The sequence below is a fragment of the Zeus faber genome, assembly GCF_960531495.2.
Source record: "Zeus faber genome assembly, chromosome: 13".
Lineage (NCBI taxonomy): Eukaryota > Metazoa > Chordata > Actinopteri > Zeiformes > Zeidae > Zeus > Zeus faber.
In genome coordinates this window covers 13,485,299-13,500,926 of record NC_137198.1, presented here as the reverse complement: position 1 = coordinate 13,500,926, position 15,628 = coordinate 13,485,299, and positions in this window count along the sequence as shown.

The window sequence follows — 15,628 nt, the reverse complement described above, 5'->3', positions numbered from 1 at the left end:
CTCTTCTGCATTCCATCATTCCATCAAACTAGGGTACGACTCGACGAGGTGCAATGTTTCTTCATACTTTGCGCAGCTTTACCGCGCACCGACGCCTTAATACTTGAACCTGCACCGATAATGAATCCATCCAAGTGCGTAGAATTGAACTTTGTATATTCTTCGTGTTTTTATAAACTTGGTGATTTCTGTTCTGTATTTTTGGCTATTTCTGTGTGTTTGGAAATTTATATTTAATATTTTGGTATTTATTTTATGAAATAAAATGTGTTTTTTCATGTATTTTTTTGTATTTGTATTTTACTTTATTTGGTTTAATATAATATACATTTTTTATTATACTTTTTTAGACTGTTACACTCTTTTTTTTAACGCAAACTGTATGGAAATGCACCAATTCTCACTGCGACAAATTTCTTGTGCATGGAGATGTACTTTTCGGAATAAACTCAATTCTGATTGTGATTCTTCTGATAAATATTGCAATTGACATAAATGTGCGTTCGACATCATTTAATTACGTTACATTACATCATTCAGCAGACGCTGTTGCCGAGGGCGTCTCAACGATAAGTATCAAACAGTATCAAACCCACTGTAAAATAGAGTCACAGATAAATCTTCTAAAGGGAGTAGCATCAGTAGAGTTAGAGATATATTCTTTTCTTTTTTAAGGAAAGTAAGTAAAGAACGGGAGTGGGGGAACCCTGTGGAGATCGGTTAGATTAGGCCCAGTGCAAGTAGGGTCCGGGAACATCAAATGTTGAGGTTGGGGATCTTTTCAGTAGATTTGTGATTTACCACAAGGTTTTTTTTCTCTGATCAAAAAAACAGAAAGACCATTTCTAAATACTTAGGTTTAAACTTCACGAAACAGACTTGTGCCCATCTACTGGAATCACAGGTACAGACGGCCATTTTGCATGCATGGATTCCTCCTCAAAGTCATTGTTTCGGCGAAGTTAAATGTAAGCCAACGTGCCAGGGAGAATGGCTCGTCAGGTGCCAGGCGACCATGTTCTCCATTTGGACGGAGCCCTTGAAGCCAAGAGTCTCCGAAAAAACACCCTTGGTCCCTAAGTAGGACCTCCCTCAGGACCCTCCTCCAGGACCTCCTGACAGGGTTTCCTGGACGAGCGTGATGGGCGACTCCTGGCTGCGCCCCTCGGGGACCAGGAAGCACGATGCCAAACTCAGCAGAAACTCAGGTCTTGTTGTTTTCCAGGCCTGACCTTGATTCCAGGCCCGCTCCTGCATGTTTCCGTATGCATGGCAGAGTTCGGGGTGGGGGGGGGCTGCCAAAATCTGAGCCAAACAAGGAAGTGCAGCCCCCCCGCCTCCAGTACACACACACACACACACACACACACACACACACACACACACACACACACACACACACACACACACACACACACACACACACACACACACACACACACACACACACACACACCAGATTTATCATTTACAAAAGATATTCCTAAAACTATAAAAAATGTATATATAACAAATAATCTCTATGAGGGATATCACTGTTGCCTCCAAAACTTGCTACTGTATTTAAAAAATATCGATATTTGAGGTATTTCACATTTTTTTATATTTGCTTTGAATACATATCATGTCATTTTCTACTTTTTGCGTAAAAGGTCAAATACAAAAGTCCATTTTCATTTTTGTATTGGAAGTATTGGCCTGCATGTCAACATTAGGACCATGGAAGAAAAACAAAACATGTCTTTAAACATTACAGTTGAGTTTCATGACAATGCCATTTTGTGTAATTTGCTGGAATGACATAGAAGGTCATGTAGGTGGAGAGTGTTCAACATCTCCAGAGGGAAACATCTGGGCCGTCCATTTGATCAAATCGGAAAAAAAAAAAAAAAAAAAAAAAATGGAATTTCAACATTTACCTCAACGAAAAAAAAAAAATGGTAATTTTTATAGTTGCTTTCCAGCGCGTTGCAGCTTCTCTAAATTCTGAACAAATCCATAAATTTTCCATCATGACGACACGGGGCAGATGGTCCAGATGTGCTTCTGCCCCTCAGCTGCCAGCGCATCTCGAATTGGGTTTGATGGGAAAAGTGTCCATAGGTCCTTCTATTATTTAACACTGTTTTAAGCCGCAAGAAAGGAGCACGGGGGTTTTCGGCATTTTGTTTCTTTATGTAGGAAATCCAAATGTTTGGTTTGATCCATCCATCTCCACATTGTAGTCAGACTGAGCAGGAGACCCAAAAGTATTCTAATGCACAGAATTAGAAATATAAACTAGAGGGATATTTACTTCAGTGACATAATAATCTGTGGGATAGCTATATACGTACACATCTATTAGTAAAATAAAGTTGGAAATGTATGTCGAAAAAAAGCACAACATGCAAAAATACTCTTTATTTTCTATATGTATATGTATAGTTTCAGGTTGTAACTTCCATACAATTGACAGGAAACAATATGCTATGGCCTTTTAACATAATATTCACACAAAGTTATTGTTATGATACTGTACTGTTTCAGAAAACTGTACTTACAGAAGTCATAGACCAGGTAGCAGAGGTTTGCTGAAAAGCGTGGTGACTTCAAGTGAAAGTGAAAGTAAAAAGGTTGACGTCCGGTTTTCGGTGAATTTTTTTTTATTTCAAAATAAGAGTACCACCAGGGGTCGCTAATTCACCTTTTTTGTATAAAATTCACAAAATAATGAGCCAATAGCAAATATATGTTCTTGTTTTAATTATTTATCTAATTCACATAAATAAAAAACGATATAATTTATTGAATTAATGTATTTTAAAGATGTGTTTATTCATGTGAAGCACGTGTGAATCCCATGTGTGACGCTAACTGGTGCACTGTAGAAGATAAACCAATCCAACATTAACCCTACACTGTGTGCAGCACATGCGTTTTGAGTTTTGCCGTGCAACCTTTATGTTGTGCATGGGTTTTACACGTGCTTTTATAAATCACACGCAATTTCTTCCAAAAGAAATCCCATTATCACACTATCACTCACATTATCACATTGTTATTGACCAGTGTGACAGTCGTACTCATTGATACTTTTGATAAGTGCATTCAGGCGTGTCAATTTTGGGAGGCATGATGTCGGAACATTTCCCCATCAATTATTAGGAAACAACCAATACAACTGACCAACGTGCCCACCTGATCGTTATTATCATGACAAAACAAACTTTGTATCCTGTGTGTTCCTGCTTATCATTTGACGTTCAGTGTGACGATATGCCTAAAACCTATCTATCTATCTATCTATCTATCTATCTATCTATCTATCTATCTATCTATCTATCTATCTATCTATCTATCTATCTATCTATCTATCTATCTATCTATCTATCTATCTATCTATCTATCTATCTATCTATCTATCTATCTTTCTATCCATCTATCTATCTATCTATCTATCTATCTATCTATCTATCTATCTATCTATCTATCTATCTATCTATCTATCTATCTATCTATCTATCTATCTATCTATCTATCTATCTATCCATCTATCTTCTTGCCGTGACTAAAATGGAGAGCTGCAAGTCTCAAAACAAAATGCCATGATGCTGTAAAGAAGAAACTTGTCGGGACACAGGGACTGGACCGTACAGCTGAGTGGCTGAATCCCGGATTTCTGATCGCTGGCCAGCCAGCCGGGCAGGCGGGCGGGCGGGCAGGCGGGCAGGCGGGCGGGCATGGCGACTATGAATATGAATATGAATATGAATATGAATGACAGCAGGTGATGAACAGAGCGGGTCCCCGGGACGTGTGACTCTCCCAGCGACACGTAGCCCTCGCACCCCAGATGTAGAGGAGCCGGGGAGGCTGCCACTCAAAGCCAGCAGGCCTGAGGAGCAACACTGGGACTTCACACGAGGGATGCACGACGCGCCAACGACTCGTTCGAACAAGTCTTTCGAAGGACTCTTGGGCCTGGAGTTGCTGCGGCAACCGAGTCGTACCTTTCGGCTCGGCTGTCGAGAGGAGAGAGGCGAGAGTCGGGCAAGCACGATTAGGAGAAGGGTTAAATCCATGTGGAAAAAAAAGGGGTGACGGCATATCATTTACACTTCGCATTCCACCAAAAAAAAAGAATTATATGATTCTTGAACATTGAACGACTCTTTCCGCTGAGTCACGCGCAAAGAGCCAAATCCCCCCCCCCCCCCCACAAGTAGACAAATGTAAAACAGTGCTGTAAAAACCTTCCTGGTTGTTTGTTAACTCAACATGACTGCTTAGCGTCTGACTCTGCGCCGTCCGTCAGCGCCGCATGGTTTTTGCCAAAAATCACCATTGCATCTTTTGACGTTTTTACACCGGTTATATCAAATGACCAATACACGCTGTTGATTTGAGCGAAGCGGAGGACACCCAAAGGGGAATGTAATGTCGTTAATAACCAGGCTGTTTTCTTTTTCACATTTCTTTGACTGTTTATCTCCTTTGACAAAGCTGTGGTTGAGGGATATCTGAGGGAACAAGCTGTGAAAACAATGTTATGGATTTTGGATCCAATGTGTGTTCATTGTTCCCCAACTTAGATTAGAAGAGGGAGAGAGAGAGAGAGAGAGGGAGTGAGGAAAAAGGCTTGAGGATTTCAAGCGATTTACACACCTCGGTTTGAAAAAGCAAAAGAAAAAGAAAAAAACCTCGTCAGAAATCTCCTTTTCTTCTCATCTGTATCAGGCTGGAACACCTTGGGCTGATAGGGGGCTCAGAGGTAACTTCGGACCCAAATGAAATTTTCTACTTTTTAAACGAGAGTGTGTGTGTGTGTGTGTGTGTGCGTGCGTGCGTGCGTGCGTGTGTGTACGTGGGCGCGCTCGTGCGCACGGGTGTGTGAGTGTGCGGGAGGGATATTTTCCAATCACCGCTCCGCCGGTTCCTCATTGTTCTGGGAAGCTGTTCACCATTCTGCACGATTAACAGTATTATCTGTACCTCGCCCAGTCAGCCAGACAGTCCTTGGGCCATTGTGTTCCCCGTCAGGGGTGAGTGAGCCCCCACGTGTCACCCCGTCTCCCCCGTCCGAGGGAGGGAGAGAGAGCGGTGGACAGGCTTGGCTGGACCCAGGTGGGACGTGCTGGCATTTGGGCGCCGGGACGCCGCGGGAGGGACGAGGGACGGGCGGGCGGAGGGGAGGGGGAGGGGGTGGAGACAGGAGGAGAGGCAACAGGCGGCGAGAGAGAGCAGGGCGGTCCCCCTTGCCCAAACCAGAGCCCAGGTCCAGGGGTGAGGGGGTGAGGAGGGGAGGAGGGGTGAGGATGGGCCCCCCCCCCCCCCCCCCCGGGGTCACCTTTGCGTGCCCTGAGCAGGGAGCTCCATCTGGTCGTCCTGCGGAGAGGGACGTGGCGCTGACAGCACTCGCCTTTAGAAACCACAGTCACAGCCATTCCTCCCTCCCTCCGTCCCTCTCTCTCTCTCTCTCTCTCTCTCTCTCTCTCTCTCTCTCTCTCTCTCTCTCTTCCTGTCACTCGTTCTCTCTCTTTTCACTTGTCGTCCTTGCTGAATGTATTTACAGAAGGCTTTTGTTCACTATTCCCCACTTTTTTCCCCACTTGGATGAGTGTCAGTCAACTTAACACCAGACATTTAAACATTGAACCAAAGAGCGTAGACGCCGACCGTCAATTGGATCAGATTCGATTGGTTAAGATTAGATTAGATTGGGAGGATTGAACCAATACGGAATAAGGACTCGATCAGCCCATGTATATTAAGTCTATTTCATTTATCATGGTTGGTGTTCATTTTCTCCAAACCCGCTGACAAAGATGTCATATTCACATACTCTCTCGCTCTCTCTCTCTCTCTCTCGCTCATTCTCTCTCTCTCTCTCTCTCACCAGTGACTCCCGGCCTGTCCGCCCCGTCCTCTGATGAACACTGGAATTTCGTCGCTGGGCGTCGCTGGGTTCATCCCCTCGCCTCTCACCTGTGCTCTTCCCCACTGTATTCCACGCCGTATAATTGACTCAGCTGCAGTCTTTGTGATATAATAACTAGTTTACCCGGCAGAGTGACATTTCACAGGCTGCGAGCCATCATAATGTTAATTGTTCTAAAGGGGTGTGTGTGTGTGTGTGTGTGTGTGTGTGTGTGTGTGTGTGTGTGTGTGTGTGTCTGTGTGTGTGTGTGTGTGTGTGTGCGTGCGTGCGTGCGTGCGTGCGTGCGTGCGTGCGTGCGTGCGTACGTGCGTGTGTGTGTGAGATAAGAGGAGATTCATTTGTGGCGTATTGGCCAATGAATAGCTAGAAGGGACTTTTATCTCCAACCATAGACTGTGCTCTCTCTCTCTCTCTCTCTCTCTCTCACTCTCTCTCTTTTATTTTTTCTCCCTCTATCCCTTCACACAGCTACTACACTGCAGTTTTATCCCTTTTCATTAACAATGTGTGTGTCTGTGAATTTATGCTTCCCCTAGAATTCTGCCAACCATTCTGCACGGCGAAGATAGCGTCTTTCTGAATTTGGGTCCATGGCTGCTGTTCCTCCTCCTCCTCCTCCTCCTCCTCCTCCTCCTCCCCTCTCCATCCAGAGGAATGAGGGAGATATGCGGCAGGGCGGTTGTGACGCAATTCTGCCGTTTGTGTTGCTTCTGGCTTCCCGCGACATCGGTGTCTTCTCGAACATCAATGTGGAACAAAGTCATTGTGGTCGCGAACAAAAAAAAACACCAACAACCGATTAAGATAGTTCTGCTTTTGGGATTATAGCATAAATCAGGAAATGGGATGCAATTAATCTCCTAAAAGAAGAACCCAGATTTTAGAATACATTTTGCATTCATACTGTTAGAGACTGCGGCTTAAAAAAAAACAAAAGAAACTGCAGCCCCATGCAAATCCCTCAGTAACTACTCAGTTCAGTGGCGTAACATGATGGTGACAGGCCCCGGTGCAAATGCTTTCTGGAGCCTCCCCTCCCCGTGCACACACTGTACCCAGCCCGGCTCCAGCCATTTTGCCCCTCTACGCAATCTGTGGAGGGGGGCCTTTAATTGGAGTGGGTCCAGGGGTTACTGTACATTTTGTTTCTTTCAATAAGGAACCAAGCCAGATAAAATACCCTACGTCTAAAATAAAAATAACCCAACTTTCTTAATTTGGAGGAATGAGGCACGGGGGCGCACAGCAGAGCGCAGTTCACGTGCGCACCCCCTCGCTGGCGCGCGGATGGGATGGACCCCTAGCGGCAGCTGGGGCCCGGCGCAGCTGCACCGGTTGCACCGTCGGTAGTTACGCCACTGACTCAGTTGATCTATCTTACAGTACGTTTAGCTTGTTGCCAGGTAATGTGTAATGCTCAAGACTCCTTCTCTCCATGCTGGGCCTGTTTGTAGCCTTGTGCCATACTGGGTGCTTTACCCCCTCATCAGGAGTTCAATGCAAGTGATGGGGGACAAATCCACAATCTGCATTCAGGGAAAAAAAATAATCGCAGGAACCATGATTCAGCAGTCTCACTCACTTAATTTTGTAACACATTCAGTTTTATTTCTATATTTTTCTTTAAATTTGGCAACTGACGCATTTGGGTGTGACAACTCTGTGGTGTAACAATGACAATTCAGGACAATAGAAATTAGCAATAAAACATATAAAAACGTTTTTTTTTTAAATAAACTCCAAATTCAGAATGCTGTGGCACCGTGTTCGCTTTACTGGAAACATGGAGTACATTTTTGCCTCGAACACAGATTGTGGATTAGTCACCTATTACTTGCACTGAACTCGATTTAGGATTTGTCCCCCCAGTTTGGGGATAAAGATAAAACCTTGTGACGTAAAACCTTGCAAGTATCAGACAGGCACAAATTTCAAAATATTTACTATTATATAACTATTCCTTCAAGTGGGTCAACAGTAGCGTACACTTCTTTAGCTGAAGAGCATCAACTCTTGGTGACTTTCTGGACTTTTGAGTTGCTTGGATTATCAGGACACAGTTATCTAGGTTGACCTGACCATGCTGAACTGGTCATCATTTTTAAGAAAGTGCCTACAGTAAAAATACAGTTGGAGGCAGAGGAACACATGATCAAATACAGTGCACTTAGACTTGGGTTCCAAATACAATTAAGGAATGGAAAATCTAATAGGGGTAAAATGTCAACGACGGCATGAAGGCTAAAGGGAGAAAAGATGGAAGACGAGATGATGACAAGAGGAGTGGGCAGGTGAGTAGGGGAAAGAGACTAGGCAGAGCTTTTACGGTGACAAATTCATTCTGATTAAGGCTTTGGAGCGGAATGATTTGATTTGATTTGATTGAATAGACTTTTCCTTCGTGACCCTTGAGAGTCCTGATCAGATCAGACTAAAAGCATCCGCTCACGCACAGTTTGCTGAGCAATGTCCTCGACAGTATCTCTACATTGCTCTACTCCCCATTGAAACGGTTCGACCTATTCAAACAAACACTTTGTTTTTAAGGTAAAGTCAACTTTGGTACTTTTGATGTTGTCGTTGCGACGTGGGACTGTCGTCATGGTAACGCGTCTCACCAGTTCAGATATCATAATACCGCAGTGAACGGGTCTTTTTGCCTGTGTGGGTCGGTGTGTTCCAATGTGTGTGTGTGCCACGGTCCCCACGGGGCCACCCCTTGGCCCCCTAAGCTATCTTTTACATAGAGGGGAAACATTTGCCGGTGGCAGGAGACAGCAACCTAAACAAACAACATTTGCATAAAAATATTTGTGACCTGCCAGGACTTCTACGCTTTGTGACCTGCCAGAACTTCTACTGTGTGAGGGATGTACTGGACGTAAGTTGCATTTAGGAGGATTTAAATACAACACAGACAATTAATTCGAGTATATAATTATAGAACCCAGAATCGCGATTGTGGCGCCGCCCCTTGCGGCCGCCAGCGTGTGCACCTCGTGTTTTTAGAGCTTATAGAGCTTATTGTGTTTCATCACCGGGTGTCATGACATTTACTGCATAAATATATGTATGACCGTATGTATATGTAAAATAACCTCTTGAATCTTGAATCTTGAATCTGTTGTTCCTGAGGAAAAGGTGATGGCACATTTGAACGATTTGGAATTTTGTATTATTTGCTACATTTCTAAAAAAGGAATTTTGAAAAGTAAATGATGATAGTACTAAGTATTTAAAATAAAATCAGTTTCAACACACTATTACCAATAGCTACTATAGTACACACAATTTCCAATAGCTTGAGAAAATTGTTTATGTCCATCGGCGCAAATCCAGTTGTTATGGTCGCGCATAAACATTTCAGGGGAATTCCCTACATAACCCCACACATCGTCATGCGATATGAATGTGACATCACAGTTAAATGAGAGGAAATGCGACAATACAGGACGTGTGCTGCCAGGCCACTGCCATTTTAATCCTCAGCATGTCATCAGATGAAGTTATACATTCACAGATGCAGCTATTTGTGTTTTCGGCATCTCCATCACTTCACCAAGGTACAGTTTCAAAAATGTATTTTGCACTTTAATTGGAGTCCGTCCGGGGGATACGTTGGGTCAGTTTACTTAAATGGATTCATTCCAGTTACACACTTTGTTTATTGAATAACTAGCGTCCAGTGTTCCTTCCATCCATCGGTTTTCTTGCTGCCTTTTTGAAGAATGCAAAATGTCAAGGTTCAGTAGCTTTTTAATCAAAATAAATCCACTCAAAGCTATTATTGCGTCATTCTAGAAGGTAACCCACATGTTGTAGTTCACTGCTGCCACTGCATAACGGTGTTGGGTCTGGAAAACCCTGCTAAATAAGGCCCCTCGACATAACAAACCCCCATGTAACCCCCGAGTAGGCCTAAAATACAATGGCTACATTTTTCTTTCTGATATGGTCTTTCTATGTTTACCGGTCGTAGTTATCTTGAACTTTTTTGGACCCTTTGTCTGTTTCTGCTGCAGAGTGGCTCTCAATGAGCTTGGAGGCCACCAACCTGTTGGACAGCAGTCTTTCTGCAGACACTGTCTCGCGCATCCATCACCTGCTGCTGGGCATGTACCTCCCTGAAAGCTACCCCTCTCGGAACACTGTGTCCATCAGGAATTCAAGCCATAACGTCTGTCCGAACTTGCTGTCCAATCAGCGGCCTGGCCCCTCTCAACTGGAGGACACCTCAGGGCCCAGACTGGCCCCATCCACTACCATCGACAGCCCGCACAATGCAAGGGCTGCTTGGCCAGTGGGCCCGCGGCTTCCTGTCCACCACGAGTTCTACACTGAGTCTGTCATAGCTACGTACAAATCCACGTACTTGCTCAGCTGGAATAACCTCAAATATGTGGTCTCTGCCATCTTTGGCACCACTGGGTACAGGCTGCCGGGAACATGGAGGGTGACAGCCTACAGCGACGACAAGCGCATCACATCCACGCTGTGCCGGATGTACTACCACCTGTCCGACGACAGCACCGCCCACATCTGGAGAGGAGAAATCCAGGCAGAAGGAGGGCAGGGGATTCCTCCCCATTGGCTGGACAACCAAGACAGGTCCAAAAGGCGGCTATCGGAGGACAGCGCTGATGACCACACTGCACGAAAAATGGCCAGGCACTTTTAAAATAATCAACCAGCCACTGTCTGTGTGACGTCGCGTAGAAGCTTTACTTCTTTACCTTGTGTGGTACCCGCCCGTGTGATTGTCTAACCTGCCCTGATTAGCTTCACCTGTCTCTTGTTAACCTTCCCTCCATAATATATTTAGGCTGTGTTTTCCCTCTTTTGTATTTGTACCTTGTTTCAAGTGTTTTAGCATGAGCTCTAGTTTCTCGTTCTGGTATTTTTGATCCCTGTCTTGTTCCCTGGACCTCGCGTTTGTGTACTCCTTGCCGGATTGTTTGCCCTATCTGACTACCTGTGTACTGAACCACCTCGCCTATGTCTACTCCTTGCCGGATTGTTTGCTCTGCTGATGAGAGTAAAATTCCTGTCTTTATAAAGATTTCTGTCTTGAGTTGTGCTATTGAGTCCTCTTGCCCTTCTTTCAACCAGTTGTTACAGAACAAACTGGCCCAGACACTGGACTTATACGACTATGATCTGCGCTGAGGGAGTCATTTTTAGCTTCCATGAGCAGCCTCTGTATCACCACTGAACAACAGAACTCTCAAGCCAACTTGTTAAGTGAAATACCTGACCAGTTACAGAGGTCAGATCCGGCCCATGACCCAACTCTAGTTTCAGCATCCTTCCAGCTCCCATCTTCCCATCGCCAGCCTCGGTACCAGACCCAAATGGTTTTCTGTGGTCTGCCAATACTTCCTGGTCCAGTGTGGGCTGCATTTCGAGCTACAGCTAGTATACCCCACGTCCCACCTCGCTGACTGAGCTGAAGCATGGGCTACCGCAAAGTGGTCCAGGGGTTCTCGTCTCCAACACTCTTTGCAAGATCTTCGACCACACAAACCCAGGCTGAGTGGCGGCTAGAGAATTAATGGGTCTGCGCCAGGATAAGCGATGTGTCACCGACCCTACCATTAAGTTACGCACCCTGGCAGCCAACAGCAGCTGGATCTCTCGCTTCTTGTTTGACTCCTTCCTCCATGGGTTAGCCAACCCCATAAAGGACCAGTTAGCTCTAGAGCTTCCTCCGGCTTTGACTCTCTTATCTCCCTGTCCATTAAAATTAATAACCGTCTCCAGGAGGGGGAGCGTGTCCGTAACATGCTTTTTTTTACGGGGAGAGGTTGTTAACCCCACGCCCAACCCCCAAACTGGAGGACCGGGTGCTGATTTACCCGTGTCACAAAGGCATTCTTGGCAGTGCTGACTTACCCGTGTCACAAAGGCAAATCACAAGAAGAGGGGAACGTTAACGCCCAAATACCGGATGGCTGTCCCACGAACTGGTTGTTTGTCCCTACCTCTCATCGTGACAGTACTTCCCTGCTCCCTGAAACTTCACTTCCTGTCCTTGTGTAGTTCCCGCCTGTGTTATTGTTTACCCCGCCATGATTATTTTCCACCTGCCCCTTGTTTACCTTCCCTCCCTAATGTATTTAGCGTGTGTGTTCCCTCTCTCTGGGGCAGTGCATCTTTGTGCCTTGATTGATCTCTAGTTTCTAGTTCTCCTGGTATTTTTGATCCCGGCCTTGTTTCCTGGTCCTCGCCTTTGTCTACTCCCTGCCAGATTGTTTGCCCTATTTGTACCGACACACCTCCCCTTTATCTACTCCTTGCCAGATTGTTTACTCTGCAGGGGATTCCTCCCCATTGGCTGGACACCCAAGACAGGACCAAAAGGCGGCTACCTGAGGACAGCGCTGATGACCACACTGCATGAAAAATGGCCAGGCACTTTTAAGATAATCTACCAGCCACTGTTTGTGTGATGTCACGCAGAAACTTTACTTCTTGACCACTGTGCCAGTTTGTATTTGTACCTTGTTTCATTTAGCATAAACTGTAGTTTCTCGTTCTCCTGGTATTTTTGACCCGTCTTGTTTGCTGTCTTGTCTACCTGTGTTTACTTGTTTCAAGTAAAGACTGTTTTTCTTTTATCAAGATTACCGTCCCTTGAGTCGTGCTATTGAGTCCTCTTGCGTGTCTTTCCACCAGTCGTTACAGTCTGTTGGCCAAAACACTCAAGTCAGTTATAGCGTCCTTGCAATAATGTCTATGTTCCATAGATGGATCGATTTATCAAAGGCACTAGTTTTGGTGTTTGTATGGATTTCAACATTCTAGGATTTCTTTCTATTATCATTTACCCACCATCTTATCTTTTCTTTTCTCTTTCTATCTCTGGCACGGTGCTTGTAATGTCTTTCCTCAGAAATATGTTCCATCAATCTCAGTGAATGTATTTAAACAGTCACAAGGTGTTAAACAATTTGGGGTAGGAACCTTACCAACGATAACTCGATAATACACTTTGAGTCTGTTAGAATTCTGTCAATGACTCCATGTCAACACAGTACTTGATGTACATAGAAGACTGAGAAATGCGAAACCATGCACTCATGTGGGAATAAAACCAAAGAATGCGCCCAACATGTTGGGCTCAAATATAAGCAATTATTTCATCAACAGACTGGTTTTCAATCAACTAGATGATAACCGTCTGAAGCAGACTATTAAATTCTGGTTTCAGGACAACACATTCCACTGACACTTGTCGTTCACCTTTTTGATCAGTTAAGGATGGACATGAAACTGTCAACTACCGATGGTCTTGTTAGATCTACAGAAAACTTTTGATCAATAAAATGTAATGGTCTGCAATGACCATGCCATTTTATTGATCAACTCTGATTCTTACTGTATAGGAGGAGAGTTAGTATCAGACACTAGAGAGTTATGGGGTTCCTCAAGTGTGTATCCTTGGCACCCTTTCATTTTAAATAGACGTTAAAAACATTGTAGTTGCAGTGAAGTGCAAGTTGCTGCTTCATTTAGATGACTCAGCCTTAAGACCAAGACGTGGTTCAACGTTAACAGCGCTGGAATTTCCTCTGTGGCGTCTGCGGTGGCGACCTGTCGATAGTTCTGCGTGCTGACTGCAGCCGCCACCAGAAGCCTGCTGGCAGCACCGCCCTCCCTTTTCTATTATCGCACGTCTCATAGTTTCACCCAAATGTGACCCACCACCTCCCAACCCGACGCATTCCGCAGCGCTGTGCTGTTGGCTGTGCGTGAAAAACATCGGAAATTCCTTTTTTAGTCCAGGATGAGATTATTGCAGATATATGTTCCTCAAGTTGTTTTCTATCTCTCAACGTATATTCAAAATGTAGTTTGATTTCGAAATATTTGATGAATATTAAAAAGTAAAGTCTATGGGCTCCATCAGCATTAGTTGAGTACTCACAAACAAGTTGTGGAACAAACGGCGATCTTATGGTTCCCTTCAATGCAAACATGCAGATCAAGATCATCCTTCCATATTCTGGGTGAAGTCAAGTGAGAATGGGAAACTTTTGATAAAATAAGCTTATGAACTGTATAGAATTTGTGAATGAAACACAGCATTTTCTTTGCAGGGAAAAAAATGTTGCGCTTACGCCACTGATACGGCGCGAAGAAGCAGTGCTGACGTCACTTCTGTAAACGTATGTTTTAAAGAAACAACAAATAAACACCGGAAGCAAGATATTTCACTTCTCCGTGTTGTGATGGATTACGAGAAGAGGTGGCAGACGCTCTCGATCACGTTGCTGAAATCGCAGAATATGGCCACTCCCAGGAAACAGCAATTTGAGGAAATCAAACGGCTGGGAGGACTCCACCTATTGCATCTATCCTTTTCATGTGTGCGATCTGATAAGTGCCACTTTATCAAAACGATCATTGTTATTAAACAATAAATGCAGGAAATGGGAATGTTTAGAAGTTACAGAATAATAGAGGGGTCATGCTACTATAGTGAGCATGAACTTAGAATGAAAAAAAAAATACTTAAAACTTAAAATTGAAGGATTAACTTCAATTGGGAATTTTCCAATATTTGTATGAATTAATGATTCAAACATTATTCCATAAAAAAACACAATAAACACGATCTCATTGATGCAGTAAGAAGCACCAATTGTGTTTCTAAATGTGTATTTCGTGCAAAAGTCTGGAAATGCTTCTCAAACTTTTAAAGCCAGATTTCACAGAACTTCTGTTTCCAAAACCTTAATTTTTAATTGAGGTCATAGCTTCCAAAATATTTGCTAGATTCCCACTTGTGATACCTCGTTTCGAAGCTCTGATTCTACACCTTCAGATCAGGTCACAATTTTCACAGTGCTTCTCATCCCAGTTGTTGAGCCACACACAGGCATAGTATATGAGCTGTCGATCTTTGTATTTTTTTTTATTGTAACTTCATTGTTATTTAAAAAAGAAAAGATTGTCTTTGTATTCTTTGTATTGTATTTTTGTTTTGTATTTCGGTACCAAGTCGAATGCGGAAACGCAAAGGAGAAAATATGTGGTCAGAAAATGTAGCAAGCGCCCGCACATTTGCTCCGGTGGTGGGCTCGACGTCCTACGCATTGAGACTCACGCCGGACTCGGTAAGAAATGTCAGCCTCTTTTCTGACGCGGATCGTCCATGTTTGGCATCAGCTGTCATAAAAACTAATTTGTGACCGATGTACCTGAAATGCTTGCCTCCTTATTCTGCCTTTTAGTTGGCCCGGGCTCATGGTTCTTTGTAAACTTGCAAAGTGCCAATTGTCAGAGCTCATTCATACTGTAGCTGAAACCTACTGCTAACTGGCAATCAACCTGGTAGTATGATTCACCATTGCAGCCGCATTTGTATTCACGGTTACTTCAAAGTAAAACCTGTTTTTGTTTTTGATGTTTCCGTAATTTCGTTTATCCCTGTATATATATATATATTGCACATTTTTCTCAAGGGAAATAAGAGTCGTGGCCGACACATGCCATACGTCACAACGTCTGGCTTCGGTACAGTGTGTACTGTACAGGCCTACATTTTAATAGTCATTTTCTGCTCATATTGTACTTCCTTTCTGCACATGCATGCTAAATACATGGCGATGCATCCATGTTGCACAGCAGGTTTGGTGTGTCCGCCTGCCTCTGTGCTAAGCAGACTGTGGGATGTCGCCGTAGCGTCACCGGGTTTCTTCTGCT